The sequence below is a fragment of the Ovis aries genome, chromosome 5 (genome assembly GCF_016772045.2).
Source record: "Ovis aries strain OAR_USU_Benz2616 breed Rambouillet chromosome 5, ARS-UI_Ramb_v3.0, whole genome shotgun sequence".
Taxonomy (NCBI): Eukaryota; Metazoa; Chordata; class Mammalia; order Artiodactyla; family Bovidae; genus Ovis; species Ovis aries.
Window position 1 is genome coordinate 34,662,974 of NC_056058.1, and position 20,404 is coordinate 34,683,377.

Genomic DNA, 20,404 nt, shown 5'->3' on the forward strand with positions numbered 1-20,404 from the left:
ATCTGCACAGTCTAGACTCACTGAGCCACCCTTACCATTTAGGAAAATCTTATCAATCAATGTAGGAACTCTCTAATCAGTCAAGCTCCCAGATGTCAGCCAAGAGCCAACCTTAAAAACAGACCTTTCAGTAACAGCAGTCTTGGGCCTGGCTATGTTAACATTTTTCTGCACATGCAAAATAAAATGTAACATCTAGAATGTTCCTTTCAGTTTCTTGGGGTTCTTTTCAGGAGTGGTCTATAATAATGTGAGAAGGTCCTAAGTAACTTAGTGTTAATAATCATTAAAATCCCCAAATTCACTTATATAAATTAATGAGAATTCAAGGCCATCCTAGACTAATGATACTTTATTGCTTTCTACTAAGACTTTTTTTTATAAGAGAGAAAGAGCTTCAGATACAATTAATGCCCTGAGATTTGCACTGGGCAGGTCATCACACTTCTCATTTGCTGCAGAAAAGATAAGTTGAAAGTCTGATCTAGTTAAACTCCAATTAAGAGATTTAGAAACTGAGACTCAAGAAGTGCATTCCTCATTCTCAGGTGGAAGCCAGCTGATAAGGAGTAGATACATAGCAACAGGGATGCTGCCTTTGAACTTAAAGTAGTCCCTTATCTCTAAACCTTTCCTTCTTTCCATTACAGAGAACAGTGGTTTTGCTTGTTTCCTTCTCAGTTTCTTGATGGTGGCTTGCAAGAATTTTTTCAGGTCAATGAACGTTTAGCAAGGGAGCCAAGATTATTCAGAAGGGGAAAGGATAGTCTCCAATAAATGGTGTTGAGAAGACTTGATAACCACATGCAGAAGAATGAAATTGAACTCCTACTTATACCACTCATAAAAATGAACTCAAAATGGATTAAAGGCTAAGACCTGGAATCATATAACTCCTCGAACAAAGGGGAAAATGCTTCTGGACACTGATCTCTGCAATGAATTCCTGGATATGACACAAGAAGTACAAACAAAGGCAAAAAAACAAATTGAACTACATCCAACTTTAAAGCTTCTGCACAGCAGAAGAAACAGTCAACAAAATGAAAAGGCAACCTATCAAACTGGAGAAAACTTCTGTAAGTCACAGATCTGATAAAGGGTTAATGGGTGGTGGTAGTTTACTTGCTCAGTCATGTCCAATTCTTTGCAACCCCATGAACTGTAACCCACCAGGCTCCTCTGTCCATGGAAATTTCCCAGCAAGAATACTGGAGTGGGTTGCCATTTCCTTCTGCAGGGGATCTTCCCAACCTAGCGATCAAACCCAGGTCTCCCTGAATTGGCAGGCAGATTCTTCACCACTGCCTACTGTTAAAAACATGACACCAGGGGCTTTCCTGGTGGCTCAGGGGTATGCAATCTGCCTGCCAATGCAGGAGATACAGTTCAGTCCCCGGTCTGGGAAGATCCCACATGCCACTGAGCAACTAAGTCCATGTGCTATAACTATTAAGTCTGTGCTCTAGAACCCAGGCACTACAGCTACTGAGACCACATGCTACAACTACTAAAGCCTAGGTGCCCTAGAGTGATCAGCAGCAAGAGAAGCCACTGCAGTGAGGGGCCCGCACGCTGCAACCAGAGAGTAGCGCTCGTTCACTGCAACTGGAGCAAAGCCCACACAACAATAAAGACCCAGTACAGCCCATGAAAAAATTAAAGATGAAAAAAAGACACCAGGCCCAAAACTGACTCACTTAAGCTAAGCTCCACATCACCAAGCCTAGACTTAATTACAGTTTCGGCTCTCCCAGAAACTGCCTCTTAAAGGAGTCCAGCAGGAACCCCCCCTGAAGAGCACTAGTAGGTAATCTGCTTACACCTCCCTGCCGTTCACTAGACAGAAGCAGATTAACTATGACTACTGCTTTGTTACCACTTCCTTCTGCCAACACAAGTCTTCCACTTCAATCTGTGCTCCTTTCTACCTGCTAGATGAGATGCATCCTGATTGAATCCATTTTGTTCAAATAAACTCCCAACCTTTTTAATATACCTTAGTTCCTTTGGACAGTTCTAGTATTATAGGTGGGCTTCCCCAGTGGCTCAGCAGGTAAAGAACCCACCAGCAATGCAGGAGACATGGTTTTGACCCCTGAGTTGGGAAGATCCCCTGGAGAAGGAAATGGCAACCTGCTCCAGTATTCTCACCTGGGAAATCCCATGGGCAGATGAGCCTGGTGGGCTACAGTGCAAAGGGTCATAAAGAGCCCTCAGACCCAAGCATCTTTTCTGACCACAATGCAGTAAGATTAGATCTCAATTACAGGAGAAAAACTATTAAAAATTCCAACATATGGAGGCTGAACAACATGCTGCTGAATAACCAACAAATCACAGAAGAAATCAAAAAAGAAATCAAAATATGCATAGAAACAAATGAAAATGAAAACACAACAACCCAAAACCTATGGGACACTGGAAAAGCAGTGCTAAGGGGAAAGTTCATAGCAACACAGGCATACCCCAAGAAACAAGAAAAAAGTCAAATAAATAACCTAACTCTACACCTAAAGCAACTAGAAAAGGAAGAAATGAAGAACCCAAGGGTTACTAGAAGGAAAGAAATCTTAAAAATTAGGGCAGAAATAAATGCAAAAAAAAAAAAAAAAAACAAACAAACAAAACAAAAGAGACCATAGCAAAAATCAACAAAGCCAAAAGCTGGTTCTTTGAAAGGATAAGTGAAAATTGACAAACCATTAGCCAGACTCATCAAGAAACAAAGGGAGAAAAATCAAATCAATAAAATTAGAAATGAAAAGGGAGAGATCACAACAAACAACACACAAATACAAAGGATCATAAGAGACTACTATCAGCAATTATATACCAGTAAAATGGACAACGTGGAAGAAATGGACAAATTCTTAGAAAAGTACAACTTCCCAAAACTGAACCAGGAAGAAATAAAAATCTTAACAGACCCATCACAAGCATGGAAATTGAAACTGTAATCAGAAATCTTCCAGCAAACAAAAGCCCAGGTCCAGACGGCTTCACAGCTGAATTCTACCAAAAATTTCGAGAACAGCTAACACCTATCCTACTCAAACTCTTCCAGAAAAGTGCAGAGGAAGGTAAACTTCCAAACTCATTCTATGAGTCCACCATCACCCTAATACCAAGACAAAGATGCCACAAAAAAAGAAAACTACAGGCCAATATCACTGATGAACATTGATGCAAAAATCCTTTAAAAAATTCTAGCAAACAGAATCCAACAATACATTAAAAAGATCATACACCATGACCAAGTGGGCTTTATCCCAGGGATGCAAGGATTCTTCAATATCCACAAATCAATCAGTGTAATACACCACATTAACAAATTGAAGAATAAAAGCCATAAGATTATCTCAATAGATGCAGAGAAGGCCTTTGACAAAATTCAACATCCATTTATGACAAAAACTCTCCAGAAAGCAGGAATAGAAGGAACATACCTCAACATAATAAAAGCTATATATGACAAACCCACAGCAAACATTATCCTCAATGGTGAAAAATTGAAAGCATTTCCCCTAAAGTCAGGAACAAGACAAGGGTGCCCACTCTCACCGCTACTATTCAACATAGTTTTGGAAATTTTGGCCACAGCAATCAGAGCAGAAAAAGAAATAAAAGGAATCCAAATTGGAAAAGAAGAAGTAAAACTCTCACTGTTTGCAGATGACATGATTCTCTACGTAGAAAACCCTAAAGACTCCACCAGAAAATTACTAGAGCTAATCAATGAATATAGTAAAGCTGCAGGATATAAAATCAACACACAGAAATCCCTTGCATTCCTATACACGAATAATGAGAAAGTAGAAAAAGAAATTAAGGAAACAATTCCATTCACCATTGTAACAAAAAGAATAAACTACTTAGGAATATATCATCTACCTAAAGAAACTAAAGACCTATATATAGAAAACTATAAAACACTGATGAAAGAAATCAAAGAAGACACTAATAGATGGAGAAATGTACCATGTTGATGGGTTGGAAGAATCAATATAGTTAAAATGAGTATGCTTCCCAAAGCAATCTATAGATTCAACGCAATCCCTATCAAGCTACCAGCAGTATTTTTCACAAAACTAGAACAAATAATTTCACAATTTGTATGGAAATACAAAAAACCTCGAATAGCCAAAGCAATCTTGAGAAAGAAGAATGGAACTGGAGGAATCAACCGGCCGGACTTCAGGCTCTACTACAAAGCCACAGTCATCAAGACAGTATGGTACTGGCACAAAGACAAAAATATAGATCAATGGAACAAAATAGAAAGCCCAGAGATAAATCCACACACCTATGGACACCTTATCTTTGACAAACGAGGCAACAATATACAATGGAGAAAAGACAATCTCTTTAACAAGTGGTGCTAGGAAAACTAGTCAACCACTTATAAAAGAAGGAAACTAGAACACTTTCTAACACCATACACAAAAATAAACTCAAAATGGATTAAAGATCTAAACATAAGACCAGAAATTATAAAACTCCTAGAGGAGAACATAGGCAAAACACTCTCCGACATAAATCACAGCAGGATCCTCTGTGACCCACCTCCCAGAATATTGGAAATAAAAACAAAAATAAATAAATGGGACCTAATTAAAACTAAAGGCTTCTGCACAACAAAGGAAACTCTAAGCAAGGTGAAAAGACAGCCTTCAGAATGGGAGAAAATAATAGCAAATGAAGCAACTGACAAACAACTAACCTCAAAAATATACAAGCAACTCCTGCAGCTCAATTCCAGAAAAATAAATGACCCAATCAAAAAATGGGCCAAAGAACTAAACAGACATTTCTCCAAAGAAGACATACGGATGGCTAACAAACACATGAAGAGATGCTCAACATCACTCATTATTAGAGAAATGCAAATCAAAACTACAGTGAGGTACCATTTCACACCAGTCAGAATAGCTGCGATCCAAAAGTCTACAAGCAATAAATGCTGGAGAGGGTGTGGAGAAAAGGGAACCCTCTTACACTGTTGGTGGGAATGCAAACTAGTACAGCCACTATGGAGAACAGTGTGGAGATTCCTTAAAAAACTGGAAATAGACCTGCCGTATGACCCAGCAATCCCACTGCTGGGCATACACACCAAGGAAACCAGAATTGAAAGAGACACCGTGTACCCCAATGTTCATCGCAACGCTGTTTATAATAGCCAGGACATGGAAGCAATCTAGCTGTCCATCAGCAGATGAATGGATAAGAAAGCTGTGGTACATATACACAATGGAGTATTACTCAGCCATTAAAAAGAATACATTTGAATCAGTTCTAATGAGGTGGATGAAACTGGAGCCCATTATACACAGTGAAGTAAGCCAGAAAGAAAAACACCAATACAGTATACTAACGCATATATATGGAATTTAGAAAGATGGTAACGATAACACTGTATGCGAAACAGCAAAAGAGACACAGATGTATAGAACAGACTTCTGGACTCTGTGGGAGAGGGAGAGGGTGGGATGATTTGGGGGAATGGCATGGAAACATGTATAATATCATATAAGAAACGAATCACCAGTCCAGGTTCGATACAGGATCCTTGGGGATGGTGCACTGGGATGACCAGGAGGGATGGTACAGGGAGGGAGGTGGGAGGGGGGTTTAGGATGGGGAACACGTGTACGCCCATGGCAGATTTATGTTAATGTGCAGCAGAACCAATAGGATATTGTGAAGTAATTAGCCTCCAATTAAATAAATTTAAATTAAAACAAACAAAAAAGAGTCCTCGGACCACCTCCCCACCCCCTCCCCCCCGCCCCAGGAGCGGTGAGCAACCAGGTGAAGGCTCCCGTGCATTCCTCTGAGCACCACTTGCTCACCACTTCTGAAGGGGGTAGCCAAGCCTCTCATGGACACTAACATCTCAGTTTGTGTTATAAGCTTTCAGACTCCAAGCATTTCTTGCCAACACAGGAGAGCATGACACAAGGGGACCCAACACAAAGGGGCCTTAATTCTCCAAGTCAACAAGCAGTTAACCTTACCAAGGATGATCTTGGACTAAGGTGGCCACAGTGACCAAGTTTTGACCTAGGGACTGGGTTGGCCAAACAGTTTGTTTGGGCTTTTCCATATGCTGTCATATAAAAACCCAAACAAACTCTTGGCCAACACAGTAATTCACACATTTATGAGATGACCTGGAGGACAAGGAGTCTCAGCAAAGCCCTCACCATCAAGAGCAGAAGGAAATTATTTTTCCTCCTCTACAGTTTCTGGAGATGAGGAAGAATTCCACTGAGATAGGATCCTGGGAAAGTTAGCAAAGGGTAAAAAGTCTTACAAAAGTCAGCTCTCTCTAGATATTTACATTTGAGCTTGGTGACAGAAGGTAAAATTTCACTTTGCCCCAACCTTCCCAAATTCAGGTTGGCAGGCAAAAACATATTAAGAATTATATCTCTGAATTGTGACTTGAAAATCTGCTTTCGGGTACCCATTGGTTATCAATCATTTCCCTCCCAGGGACAATACTGCCTTCTTCTCTTGCCTTTTGTCCTGAGAGCTGGACCTGGACAGAATGTGGGTTGCCCCTCATTTGTGCTTCAAGTCCTCCTGACTGTTGCTGGCTCTCAGTGGAACTGTCTTTCTTTTGGGTATCTCTGGGAGTCGCCCTGTATCTTGGGAGGGTAGTATCTCTAGTAACTTTAAGAATCCCTCTGATGTCCATGAATCTGTTCAATACTCTGCCAGGGATATTTACTGCTTGTCCTGGCTGAAACTTTACAAGATATCGGAAAGACTATATGCAGAAGCTGGCCACACTGGAAGCTCATATTTAGAACATCCACCAAAAAGTCAATTATTAAGTCTTCAGTGAAGGAGAAAAAAAGAAATACACCCTGAATAAAATAAAGGAAGAGGAAAAATGAGTGGATGTAGAACAGAAAAGACTCACTTGGTGTTTAGGATTCACTGGAAAGAGGACCTAAGATTGCATGAAAAACTGAATTCTCAGGGAAACTCAGTGAAAAGAACCATACCAACTACTTTCTTTCATAAAATGAGTGGTCACTCTTTCTCCTGTGCTCCCGTAAAACTTTGTTTATTCTCCTAGTCACAAGCAGTCATCACAAGAACAATGTACTGTTAGTTTGCCTTTCATATACTCACACAAAGCAGGACTCAGTCCTAATAATTTTGGGTCATTCAGGCACTAGCACAGAGGCTGCAAAAAGGAAGGAACACCTAAGGCTCTCATTAGAATGGCCTGTTAAGATAGAATAAGTACACAAAAAAAATCATAAGAAACTGAATGATTTTTTTAAAGTTGCCGGAATGGAGTTCAATGCGACACTGAAATTTTCTTCTGTGAAGGACATAATAATTGTAGAAACTGTTGCCAGACCACCGCTAAGAGAGAGGCTTCTGGAGCATTTTCTTGCCTCTATTAGACATCTGTCTTTCAGCCTCAACTGTCCCTTTCCTTTAGCTGTATTAGTAATGTTTCTACTTGCTTCTCTGTAATGCAAGTTCTGAATCCATGCAACACTGTAACTGTGTATGTGTGTGCGTGTGTGCAAGTGTAAAGGCAGAGGTGAATGTGCGTAGGCGTAAATGTCTGCACATGTCTCTTAAAGTCTCATTTTATTTCTGGATTACTATGCTGGTCATGCTAATCAGAAAAAAAATAGTTGTTTTTAAGCTTAAGTCCCAAGAGAAAGTACCTCCTCCAGCTAAAAATGCATTCCAAACAGCATTCAGGGGTCTCCTCTAAATAACCATGCATCTGTCTGCAGATGGCTTTAAATCATAAGACAAACTTGTACCTTCTGCTCCTTGGCTGATGGAAAGTCATATTTAATATTATTTCTCTCTGAGCTTCAATTACGAATGATTTTTTTTTAATTTCATGTACTGAAAAAATAAGCAAAGCAGCTGGGCTTGCAATAAATCACCAGATATATGTGCAGAAACTGTTTAGACCAAACCAGGAGACAAGCACAGCTGCTATCACTGGGACATGCCCGTCCATGCCAACAAGGCTGACCAGAGATACCACCTCACCATCAACAGCACTTCTCAGATCACTGGACCCTAAAAGACCTACCTATATAGTCCAAAATGACCAATGTCATAAGGACAGTGCTATCCTGGAAAAAAGACAAGTCAGCTATTGTTTGAAATTTCTCTGGCTTACTTAATCTATATTTCTATCTTTAGTTAATATACAAGAGAACACAATCTTCTTTGCCCTTAAAAAGTCATGAGCATGGTGGAGGCAACAAATCTGAAAAGACAGAATGGTCTAAAGCAGGTTCACCAAAGATGCTTTCTACAACCAGCACCCACAAGGATGTTTTCAGGTAGAGAATAAGACTATGTAAGCACTTTTCTGGTGGCCCAGTGGTTAAGATTTCGTGTTCCATTGTTGAGGGTGCAGGTTTGATCCCTGGAAGGGGAACTATCCCACATGCCCTGGGACCAAAAAACCAAAATATGAAACAGAAGTGATATTGTAACAAATTCAACAAAGACTTTTAAAACAGCCCACACACACACAAAAAAAAAAGACTTCATAAACCTGAGTCCATTCCTCCTTTCCCCCTGTAAGCTGGGTTCACACCTGTAGATTGCAGCCAGCACCTTTATGGTAGACAGAGAGGACTTCGTTTCTCATGCTAAGTGAATTTTGGTTTATTTGTTTTAATTGGAGGAGAATTACAATATGTGATGGCCCCGCCATACATCAACATGAATTGGCCATAAGCATACGTGTTTCCCATCCCTCCTGAACCCCCCTCCCATCTCCCTCTCCACCCCACCCCTCCAGGTTGTCACAGAATACCAGCTTTGGGTTCCCTGCACCAAACATCTAATTCTCACAGACTGTTTTACAAATGGTTATATATATGTTTCAAAGCTATTATTTCAAATCATCCTACCTTCTCCTTCTCCCACTGTGTCCAAAAGTGGACACAGAAGACTTCTGCCAGACACTAATGGGAGATAAAGGACATCAGCAAAGGGAGGAAATGGAGAGACATGGCTAATAGTCTGCACTCATCCTGTTCCAATCCACTTCAAGGCAGCTGTAAAACTGGCATTTCCTACCTTGTATTCCCATCAGTCTGCTTAAGGCAACATTGCTTTTCTATAGCCACAAAGGGTTATGAACAATTAGAACATGTCAAATAGAAGGGAATAGGTTTTTCACTTCACAGTTTATTAAGAAGCTACATATTCCACATGTTAAAGATGTTCAAGCCATATTCTGACTAATCTGACCTGAGTTCTGATTGTAAAGATAAAGGCAGTTTGCAGATAAGGTGGTCAAAACCCACATGTGCTTAGCACATAGAGACTATCAGTTCCATGAAATAATTGGTTTTAAATAGTTTTAAATTCTCAAGATACATTATACTTGATAAGATGTGAACCTTTTATAAATAGGATGTAAGAGCAGGTTAGGTCTCTGCTGTCAAGTGGAAACTAGACAGTATTTATTATATTAGATTAATACAGTCAATTGGTAGAATTAAAACACACTTGAGCACATGCAGGCCTGCTTTTCCTCAAAAACGTTTTAACTCTTTCCGGCTAAGAAACCATAGACACAAACTGAGAACCATGTTCCCAATTGCAGCTCTGAGTGCTGACAGATTAACACTGCTTCACAACTCACTCAAGGGAGTGTTTTTGGCGCTGAAGGAAACTGGCTCTTGAAGTAGCTTTTTGTAAGTTACTGGTATGCTGCTTTTGAAATAATCTCTTTTCTCCCACATTAATGTACCTCCTGCATGTCCCTTCCTGCTCATGTTAGTGGCTGCAAGGCCTGAGAGAGACACCAGAGCATCTTAAAGACTGCAGAGCGCTGTCAGCCACAGCTGGGACTCACTTTCCCTGGGCAGAGAGCAACTGTCCAATGGTAACAAGTGGGGCAGAAGTTGGGGAGATGAGAAATCTCAAACAAACAGATATTCTTTTAAGAGTGCTTTTAGCCAAAAATATGTCAAACTCAAAATAGCATCAAAGAATTACCAAGCAGACCATCTCTGAAGCACAGCTTCTCAGCCAGAGGGGAGCTGTCTTCAGTTTGGAGGGGTTCTTTGTTTTAGGAGTAACTTGATTCTTTTAAAGTAACTTTTGGTATTCATACGTATAGTCTGAAAACAAACCTCTTCAACACTGTCAACGATCCATCAAACTGTGTTTGTTGTGATGCAGTTTAGAACCATTGCTCTCAGGACCTCCCCATTGATTGATCTGATCTGATTTTTTTCCACTGCACAGCCTGGGCCCCAAAACTCCCCTCATTCAAACCTGATACCCACAATAGCGACTGAAAAATTCATGTGACTTATTTTTATTTGTACCTGGATGAGTTCCTTTTAAGGCATAAGTTTCTCAAGAGTTGTGTTCAACTTCCTATGTGTTCAGTAATGAGGGAGTTCTGACACTGAGTTAGGAGACATCATCTCAACAAGATTCTAAGAAGATTGACATCCGATGATATATTCACAATGTGAATTGCATCAGGAGGGTGCAGGGGAAATCCTTAACTGAAAAGCATATGTATTTGTGCTCCCCTTTTAAGTGAGTATATAAAGATATGCCTCCATGTAAGTTCTAGCAGAAAGACGGTGGGAATCTAGATGTGTGAACTCTTATTTCTATCTGGAAAAAGATGACCTCAGAGTTTCAGTTTCTCCCACTGTACATAATGTGACGACAAGAAGTATGGATATCAAACACCCTGTCTTTCCCCCATATGGTATTTATACATTAACAACGGGGGCTATTTGGGATTCCTACAAAGTAATCTCAGAATCTGATGATCAGGTGAGAGTCACATCAAGACCAAAAACTATCATTTACCATCCACCATGCTGCATATTTTGACTTATTTTAAGGAGGTCGTAAAGCCTTTAGAGTAATAATAAGCAAAAGAGTTTAGATACTCTATGTATTATATTCCATTTAATTACAGCCTTTGCAAGAATCATACTGGAAACAAACTCTACTTTGGAGGAATGCTTTTTAACACTCAGAAGGACAAGTTTATAAGAAATCTTGAGTATGTAATCTCGGTTATGATGATATCTCATTTTATGGACACTCATACTTACAAGTTAACACTGGAAGGTTTATCAAGCCTTTGAAATCAACACGAAAGAGAAAGGAAAACCTACTATAAATATACTGTGTATTTATATATGTATATGTATATTTTAAACACACATATATGTATGCAAAAAAACATAGTTCCATATGGAAAGGTCTTCAACATCAATTTTCAAGTAACTTTCATCAATGAACTAAATCTCCTTTGAAAAAAAGCAAAGTAGAATCAGAAGACAAAGAAGATATTCAGATTTTGAAGTGTTCTTAAAACACCAATAAATCCAACTTTAAGAAAAAAATGAATAATTTTATGGTTAACTTTAAAAATAATATTAAGTTTACACTCAGGGACTGAATAAAATAGACAATGGTGAGCTTTCATAAAAATTAATTGAAAGAGAAATTACAAGGAGCTCACATCTGTGCCATACACAATTTGTTTTCATTTCATTCAAATCATTTAAATTAGGGGGGAATTTATATGTTATGATTCATTTCCACACAAATCATAAAAAGACACTGAGTGATGTATTTTCAAGAGTGTCTAATAATGTTTTATATTTTTTCCTTCAATCACAGAAAGAGGCATATTGCCAAGGAGACAAGAACTTATACATGGTGTCTATAACTACTGCTCACCTGCTCAGGGGACAGGAAGTTTGTGGGCTACTGGGGAACAGTGGTTTGAAGAGTAATAATGTACCTATGAGTACATTGAAGTTAGCAACATTTTCTGCTTGTGGGACTGGTGGTGTGGTGAAAATCTAAGAACATTAAGCAAAATTCTTCTGGTTGGTTCCTGTATATACATACCTAAGTGACCAGGTATATAAAAGGAAATACTTAACCCATGAGAAGTAACTGCACTTTGTAAATTATTTCCTCTACTTGAAATTAATATCTTTGTTATTGGTCAGTTTCCATTCCACTTTTAAGTGAGATTTTTATTTCTTGAGGCAATGTGCTCACCTTCCCTATAAAGAGGTCTACCCGAATTCATCCGGGTACATTAAGAGTGAGAGAACCTTCTGATCCACAATGCTCGAAGCTTATCAAGAAAAATGGTGGCAGAGAATCCTTCTAACAGTCTCACTAACTCACCGTACTGTCATCAGAACTAAACTAACCAACTGCACTCTTCTCTCCACAGATTATGGTACCTATTCCAAGCCACTAAGTAATCTGCCGGTGGAGGTAAGAAGCAGCAGTCTCTAACTCCTGATGCTCACACAGATGGGCCTGACTTAACAGCCATGAATCTGACTCTCATATTTTGTGTCCTAATATTCTCCGATATTACTACCTAGGGTAGAAGAAAAGAGGACGAAAGACAGCTTGGTAATCAACGACAGGATAAGGTGAGGTTGAAATAGATACCAAATAAAATTATATAAATTATAATCATCACAATTTGGTATTTGAATTATACCCCAAAACTGAACCCATGTATTCAGAAAAGATCCAAAATTTAATTAACAGAAAGCCTAAGAAAGTCCTGTGCTCCAGATTTTATACTTAAAGGCCATTTAAACACTTAGGACCCCAAGAAATGGACCTCCCTGACTTCCTGAACTGGCGGCAGGAGTGAATGCAGCCTGAAGGAGGTCCATGTGACACGGAGGAGAAACTCAGGGCCTCAGAGAACTTCTTATCAGGCAGCGTAACTCTGTCCTAGGGCAGGGAGTGGGGAACCTTATTTGAGACTGACTCATGGAGTCAGAGCTTAGAGACACAGCTAGGAGGAGAGATTTCCAACTGAGGACTGCCAGCAAGCTCCAATCACTCAAACTCCTTTATCTCAACACTTCTTTTTAAAAATTATCAAGCCTCCTCAAAGAGAAATTTTACATGGGCTCTTTCTTAGCATTAACCATGTGCTTAAGTTGCTCACTCATGTCCAGCTCTTTGTGACCCCATGGACTGCAGCACATCAGGCTTCTCTGTCTATCACCAACTCCCAGAGCTTGCTCAAACTCCTGTCCATCGAGTCAATGATGTCATCCAACAGTCTCATCCTTTGTCGTCCCCTTCTCCTACCTTCAATCTTTCACAGCATCAGGGTCTTTTCTAAGGAGTCAGTTCTTCACATCAGGTGGCCAAAGTATTGGAGCTTCAGTATCAGTCCTTCCAATGAATATTCAGGATTCATCTCCTTTAGGGTTGACTGGTTTGATCTATCCAAGGTCACACTCAAGAGCCTTCTCCAACACCACAGTTCAAAAGCATCAATTCTTTGGCTCTCAGTTGAGGCCAAGTCTCACATCCATACATGACTACTGGAAAAAACCATAAGCTTTCACTAGACAGACATTTGTTGGCAAAGTAATGTCTGTTTTGTAATATGCTGTCTAGGCTGGTCATAGCTAGTCTTCCAAGGAGCAAGTGTCTTAATTTCATGGCTGCAGTCACCAACTGCAGTGCTTTTGGAGCCTAAAAAAATAAATTCTGTCACTGTTTCCCCATCTATTTGCCATGAAGTGACAGAAGCAGATACTATGACTTTAGTTTTTTGAATGTTAAGTTTTAAGCCAGCTTTTCCACTCTCTTCTTTCATTTTCATCAAGAGGCTCTTTTGTTCTTTGCTTTCTGCCATAAGAGTGGTATCATCTGCATATCTGAGATTATTGATATTTCTCCCAGTAATCTTGATTCCAGCTTGTGTTTCATCCAGCCTGGCATTTCACATGATATGCTCTGCATATAAGTTAAATAAGCAGGGTGACAATATACAGCCTTGACATATTCCTTTCCCAATTTGGAACCAATCTGTTGTTCCATGTCCTATTCTAACTGCTGCTTCTTGACCTGCATACAGATTTCTAAGGAGGCAGGTCAGGCAGTCTGGAATTTCTATCTCTTGTAGAATTTTCCAGTTTGTTGTGATCCACAGAGTCAAAGGCTTTGGTATAGTCAATGAAGCAGAAGTAGATGTTTTTCTGGTATTCTCTTGCTTTTTCAATGATCCAACAGATGTGGCAATATGACCTCTGGTTCCTCTGCCTTTCCTAAATCCACCTCCAACTCTGGAAGTTCATGGTTTGTGTACTGCTGAAGCCAGGCTTGGAGAATTTTGAGCATAACTTTGCTAGCATGTGAGATGAGTGCAATTGTGCTGTAGTATGAACATTCTCTGGCATTGCCTTTCTTTGGGACTGGAATGAAACTGACTTTTTTCAGTCCTATGGTCACTGCTGAGTTTTCCAAATTTGCTGGCACATTGAGTGCAGCACTTTAACAGCATGATCTTTTAGGATTAAGCTCTATAGCACCTGTGAGTTTGAAATGCCTACTTTTTAATGAATTTCCCAATCACCATTTTGATTAAAATTACTTTGAGGATAGATATTCAATTATATTAAAGTCATTTTTGGCATTTAAAGAGTTGATCTAATGTTCTCACTGGAGAACAAATGCAGTAAATATAGAAAATAATACAGTAAAATCATAAGAAACATTGTATAATATCCAACTAGACATGCATTCCCAGAACAAACCCTTGGTAATGGATGTATGGTATTAAGACACTCTCTTTCTTTGAAGGACTACCTCTTCCCCATTCCATGTTATTTTAACTGTTGCCAGTAGAGAAGGACACAGAGACAAAGCCTAGAAAACAATTAGGTGGGCCTTTGACTGTGTGGATCACAATAAACTGTGGAAAATTCTGAAAGAGATGGGAATACCAGACCACTTGACCTGCCTCTTGAGAAACCTATATGCAGGTTAAGAAGCAACAGTTAGAACTGGACATGGAACAACAGACTGGTTCCAAATAGGAAAAGGAGTACGTCAAGGCTGTACATTGTCATCCTAATTGTTTAGCGTATATGCAGGTATGAGAAACACTGGGCTGGAAGAAGCACAAGCTGGAATCAAAATTGCTGGGAGAAATATCAATAACCTCAGATATGCAGATGACACCACCCTTATGGCAGAAAGTGAAGAGGAACTAAAAAGCCTCTTGATGAAAGTGAAAGAGGAGAGTGAAAAAGTTGGCTTAAAGCTCAACATTCAGAAAATGAAGATCATGACATCTGGTCCCATCACTTCATGGGAAATAGATGGGGAAACAGTGGAAACAGTGTCAGACTTTATTTTGGGGGGCTACAAAATCACTGCAGATGGTGACTGCAGCCATGAAATTAAAAAACGCTTACTCCTTAGAAAGAAAGTTATGACCAACCTAGACAGCATATTGGAAAGCAGAGACATTACTTTGCCAACAAAGGTCCATTTAGTCAAGGCTATGGTTTTGCCAGTGGTCGTGTATGGATGCGAGAGTTGGATTGTGAAGAAAGCAGAGTGCAGAAGAATTGATGCTTTTGAACTATGGTGTTGGAGAAGACTCTTGAGAGTCCCTTGGACTGCAAGGAGATCCAACCAGTCCATTCTGAAGATCAGTCCTGGGTGTTCATTGGAAGGAATGATGCTAACGCTGAAACTCCAGCACTTTGGCCACCTCGTGAATAGTTGACTTATTGGAAAAGACTCTGATGCTGGGAGGGATTGGGGGCAGGAGGAAAAGAGGACGACAGAGGATGAGATGGTTGGATGGCATCACCGACTCGATGGACGTGAGTTTGAGTGAACTCCAGGAGATGGTGATGGACAGGGAGGCCTGGCGTGCTGCGATTCATGGGGTAGCAAAGAGTCGGATATGACTGAGCGACTGAGCAAAAGATTTAAAAGAATTCCTCTGTGATAGCACACAGTTTAAATCTTTTCAAGGCTTTTTAAAAAATATTCTCATCATTTTCAGGATTATTTGTCTACAGTTTAAACTTTCTAGGAAAATGCAAATAAAACTAAGAAAAAGTTTTTAATCTAAGTTTTATATAAAGTCCCCTATTTTTGTATAGATTCTTGATATCTTCTCTAATTGTAGGTGTTTCATATTTCTCCTTCCTAATTAGGTATTTGGGCATTCTTTTCCTTGATTAGATGAGCTAATGACTTAATGATACAAGATCCAATTGTTTCATTGTAAAAATGCTTAGGTACAATACTATTTTTCTCCTAATTTATCGTAAGCTTAATTTGTTCTTAATCAGTTTCTTTGACCTGCATGGTTAATTCTTTGATTGATATTTAATCTCCTCTCCTGAGAATCATCTTGACAACTCCACCCCCATAAAACCTAGTTCCACCCATATTCCACTAGCTCTTTTCTAACTTTTTCTTTAGAAAATTGATCCTTTCAGCTGGCATAGTTAATGCTCTCCTCATTATTTTTTTCCTGTGGTTAGTTCGAAAGAACATTTCTTAATTCTTTCAGAAAATCATTCAGCCAGGCACCAACCTTAACAGAAACACAGATGGATCAAATAGGCCACCTTGGATTCAAACCCTGCACGATCCGGAAAATAGCTCCAAGAAATATACAAATAATTCTGTCCAAGTAGAAGCCAATTTGAGACTTAGGAAGGAAAGCTAAGATCCTTGCTAAAATATCTTACATCACTTCACTTCGGGTACTGGGTTTAATTAATCCTACAAATTTATTGAATTAAATGTCCATTAATCTGTCTTTAATAGTGAAATTGCCAAAATGCCTCAATCTGTTAATGGAAAAAATTACACCAACACATTGAACAGAAAACCAAGGATCTGTTCAAGGAAAAATTGTTTTTGTAAGAATTAAATATGAAATATTCGACCATTTCTAAGAGGCATTACAAAATCAAGGGGAAAAAAAAAAAAAACTTTAAAACAGTTTTAGCTTCTATGAAAGAGTATTTATAATAGCTATGGTTTTCCCAATAAAATTCTGCAGGAGACAGGTCTCTAATGTAAACGTATGGCTCCCTGCAAGTTCCAAGGGAAAAAAACAAAAAGCTTCAAGGTTTTGTACTATTGTCTGTACCCTGATATAATTATCAAAACCATAAGAGTTTTCAGTCAGTTGACTTGGGATTGCTAAACCACAAGGTTTTGTAATATATTCAGATGATTTCCAAAGAAGCATTTCCAGGATATTGTGTCATTAATACAAGGGGTAAAGTGTCCCCAGAAGGCCTCTGACGAGACAGATCATAACTTCTTCAGAGAGCCATTCTAGTCTAATCTGCTGGTGATCCTGAGATTGTACGCCTGCGCCTGAGGATGGGCAGTCTGAGAGAAGGGCCATGACTGAACTGGATTTCTTTTGTCATGACACCAAGTGGAGTTCATCTGTTCTTGCTTTCTGTTTCAAATAACGGAGAGGAAATTATTCGGCTCTGGACAAACTTCTACCCACTCCTAAACTCCTCTGTGATTACAGCTGAACAAAAAAATTCATCCTCCCTCTCACAGAACAAGACTGCTGTCTCCTGTTCCTGGGTATTCAACAGCTGCTGTCTGCTGTGCCAGGGGAGAGGGCTGCCATTCAGAGATTAATTGAAGTAATTTCCCTGGAAACAGAAGAACTTGTGTGGCTAAGTCGGCCTGCAAGGGCCAGATGAACTTGGTAAAATCATACCCACCCTTCATTTACTTACAATAGAATCTTAGAAATCTTCCAACCCAGGGTGCATCTTGGTAATATTTTCAAGGCACATTCTCCATAGTATATTTGATTTGAGGTTACTATTTTCATTTTAGATATAAGAAATCATAACTCCAGAAATAAATGAATGACTCAAAGTCACTGTTAGTTTCAAGACCAGTAGTAGGCCTGCAAGTATCAAAGCACATGCCTTTTCAATAGCATCTAAATGACAGAGCTACGCAGATGAGGAGCAACTAGAAAAGGAACCAACCAGTACAGTCTTTTCTCAATTAGCTCAGAGAACACAGGTCTTAGGTTCATTTCCTTTCCTCCCCATCCTTCAAATTCAAAACTCTTTCTCCCAGCTCCAGGGTCTTCTGTACAAAAGGCTATCATTACAAAACATTTTCTTTTTCTAGTTTCTTATTTAAATATGTCTATTTGAAGAATAACAAACGATAGCATTTACTGAGTGCTTAGTGTGTTAGGCATTGTTGTGATCGCTTTGTATTTATCATCTACTAGGTTAGCCAAAAAGTTCGTTCAGGTTTTTCCATATGATGGTATAGAAAAACCCAAATGAACTTTTTGGCCAACCCAATATTTTAATTTCCCCAATAACCCTAAGTGACACAGTAACCCCCATGTGAAAGGATAGGGAATCAAGGCAGAAAAGCTGCCTTAAGAAGCTCACAAAGATGGGAGGTGCTAATGTTGAGATTTGAACTTAGATGAGATTTGGACTCAGATTCAGCTCTGGGATTTATGGCTGGGCGGGGTACATTTAGGAATAAAAGAAGGACAGGAAGGGAGGGAGAGATTAGAGAGAGTTAAAGAAGGACAAAGCCAAGTGCAGACCAGAGGAGCAGCACTACCTAATCTAACAATTTATATTATAAACTTATATTGTTAACAATAACAAAAAGACTGTTGGAGAGTTGGGAAGATTAGATTTCTAAAGCTAGACTTTGTTGTTGTTGGTACTTCAACACAATTGTTTTTTGGTTTTTTGTGTGTGTTTTTTTTTTTATTTCTCTGTGTTACTCTGGTATTCAAATATTGGAACCAGGACTCAGAGTCTATCAAAATGCAGTCAACTAGCCATTATCTAAAAGATAGTAGGGGCTTGTCACAACCTCCTTTTAGAAAGAACAAGTTTTACCTCAAATATGGAGTTTGTTTGTATAAGTGATAAAAAGAATTAATTACCACCATCTACCAAAAAAAAAAAAAACCAGAAACAACGGAAAAATTGTGTTTTGAAAACTTGGCAGCTGAAACCATAAAGATACATTCTTCCTTGCTTCCGAGAAGGCAACCTCCTTATTCAATGCAATTATTTGTGCTTAGATGCATGAAATACCCATCAGTCTCACTTGATCGCTTTCAGAAGTAAAGGGCAAGGCCAGAGCGAGGCTGACAGCACAATGGTCTTGTCCAGCAGCAGCCAGGACTGAGTCCAGGCGATTATGAAAATCAGTATGAATACTAAAAGTTAGGTGCAAGAGGTCCTAGACCAAAGTGGTTAATATGATGGGAGACTCAAACAGCTGCTTGTTCACATAAGTGTAACCTAGATGCCAGCTCGTTTTCTGACCAGAAGGTTTCTGCAACCCCTCTGACTTCCCTGCCCTTCTCAATTCTAGCTTCAAGACTGTACTCTATAGATATTTACATCAATACTCCTTTCTTTAAACTTGTGGCTTCTTTCACCCTTCCCCTCCACTCTGCATCAGATGTAGACAACTTAGTTCTCACACACATCAACACACACAGATGCCAAAAGCACTTCTATGTAGTACACATTGCTAAAGGCTTGGGCAAACAGGTGGATTTATTTCCTAGCAACTAAAATAAAATCTACAAGTTCTCCAGCCACCTCACCATGTTGTCATCTACTTTCCCCTTATTCCCAGTCCCTTCACCAAAACTCTCCCCCCACACCCTCATCCTTCCAAATCCCTGCTTAATTTGCATGAACAGCATATTAGCAATCATACTATCTGTAATTTACATGTCAAGGGACTCAAAGTTATTTTGGAATTTGTATTTTCTAAACAAAGACAGACCCCCACCTAGTGTTCAGACCAACACTAGGTGGGGGTCTGTTACCTTCACCATCAGTTTTACTTACCCAGGGTCAGGAAGATCCCCTGAAGTAGGAAATGGCAACCCACTCCAGTATTCCTACCAGGACAGCTCTATGGGCAGAGGAACCTGGTGGGCTACAGTCGGTGGGTTTGCAAAGAGTCGGACACAACTGAGCATGCATGCACACAAGGTCAAGTTGTCTCCTGATTTTTCCTCTCATTTGCTGAATCCTCTTCTTTCTGACCCCCAAATATCAGAAGGACACCAGGGTTCAGTATTTTGACTTAATTTTCTATTTATACTCTATTCCACTCTTTCTTATGAAGTCTCAGGACTTTAAATGACAAATATAATATTTGGGAGTCAATAGTTCATCTCCAGATTTCATCTCTTCATGACCACTGATTTCTATACCCAGTGATGTCCCCTGCATCTCTCCTGGATGTCAAGTGATGTGAAGTGAAGTTGCTCAGTCGTGTCTGACTCTTTGCGACCCTGTGGACTGTAGCCCACCAGGCTCCTCTGTCCATGGGATTCTCCAGGCAAGAATACTGGAGTGGGTTGCCATTTCCTTCTCCATGGGATCTTCCCGACCCAGGGATCAAACCCAGGTCTCCTGCACGGCAGGCACATGCTTTAACCTCTGAGCCACCATTGCTTTATAATATTGTGTTAGTTTCTGCTGTAAAAATCAACCATATGTACACATATACCCCCTCCCTTTTGAGCCTCCCTCCCACTCCC

General features: G+C 39.6%; 1 long non-coding RNA gene across 1 annotated transcript in view; it reads right to left on the reverse strand.

Annotated features, from left to right (window-relative positions):
- LOC132659818 (uncharacterized) overlaps positions 1–20,404 on the reverse strand; it is a 92,061-nt gene that overhangs the window by 53,406 nt on the left and 18,251 nt on the right. The window lies entirely within an intron of this gene.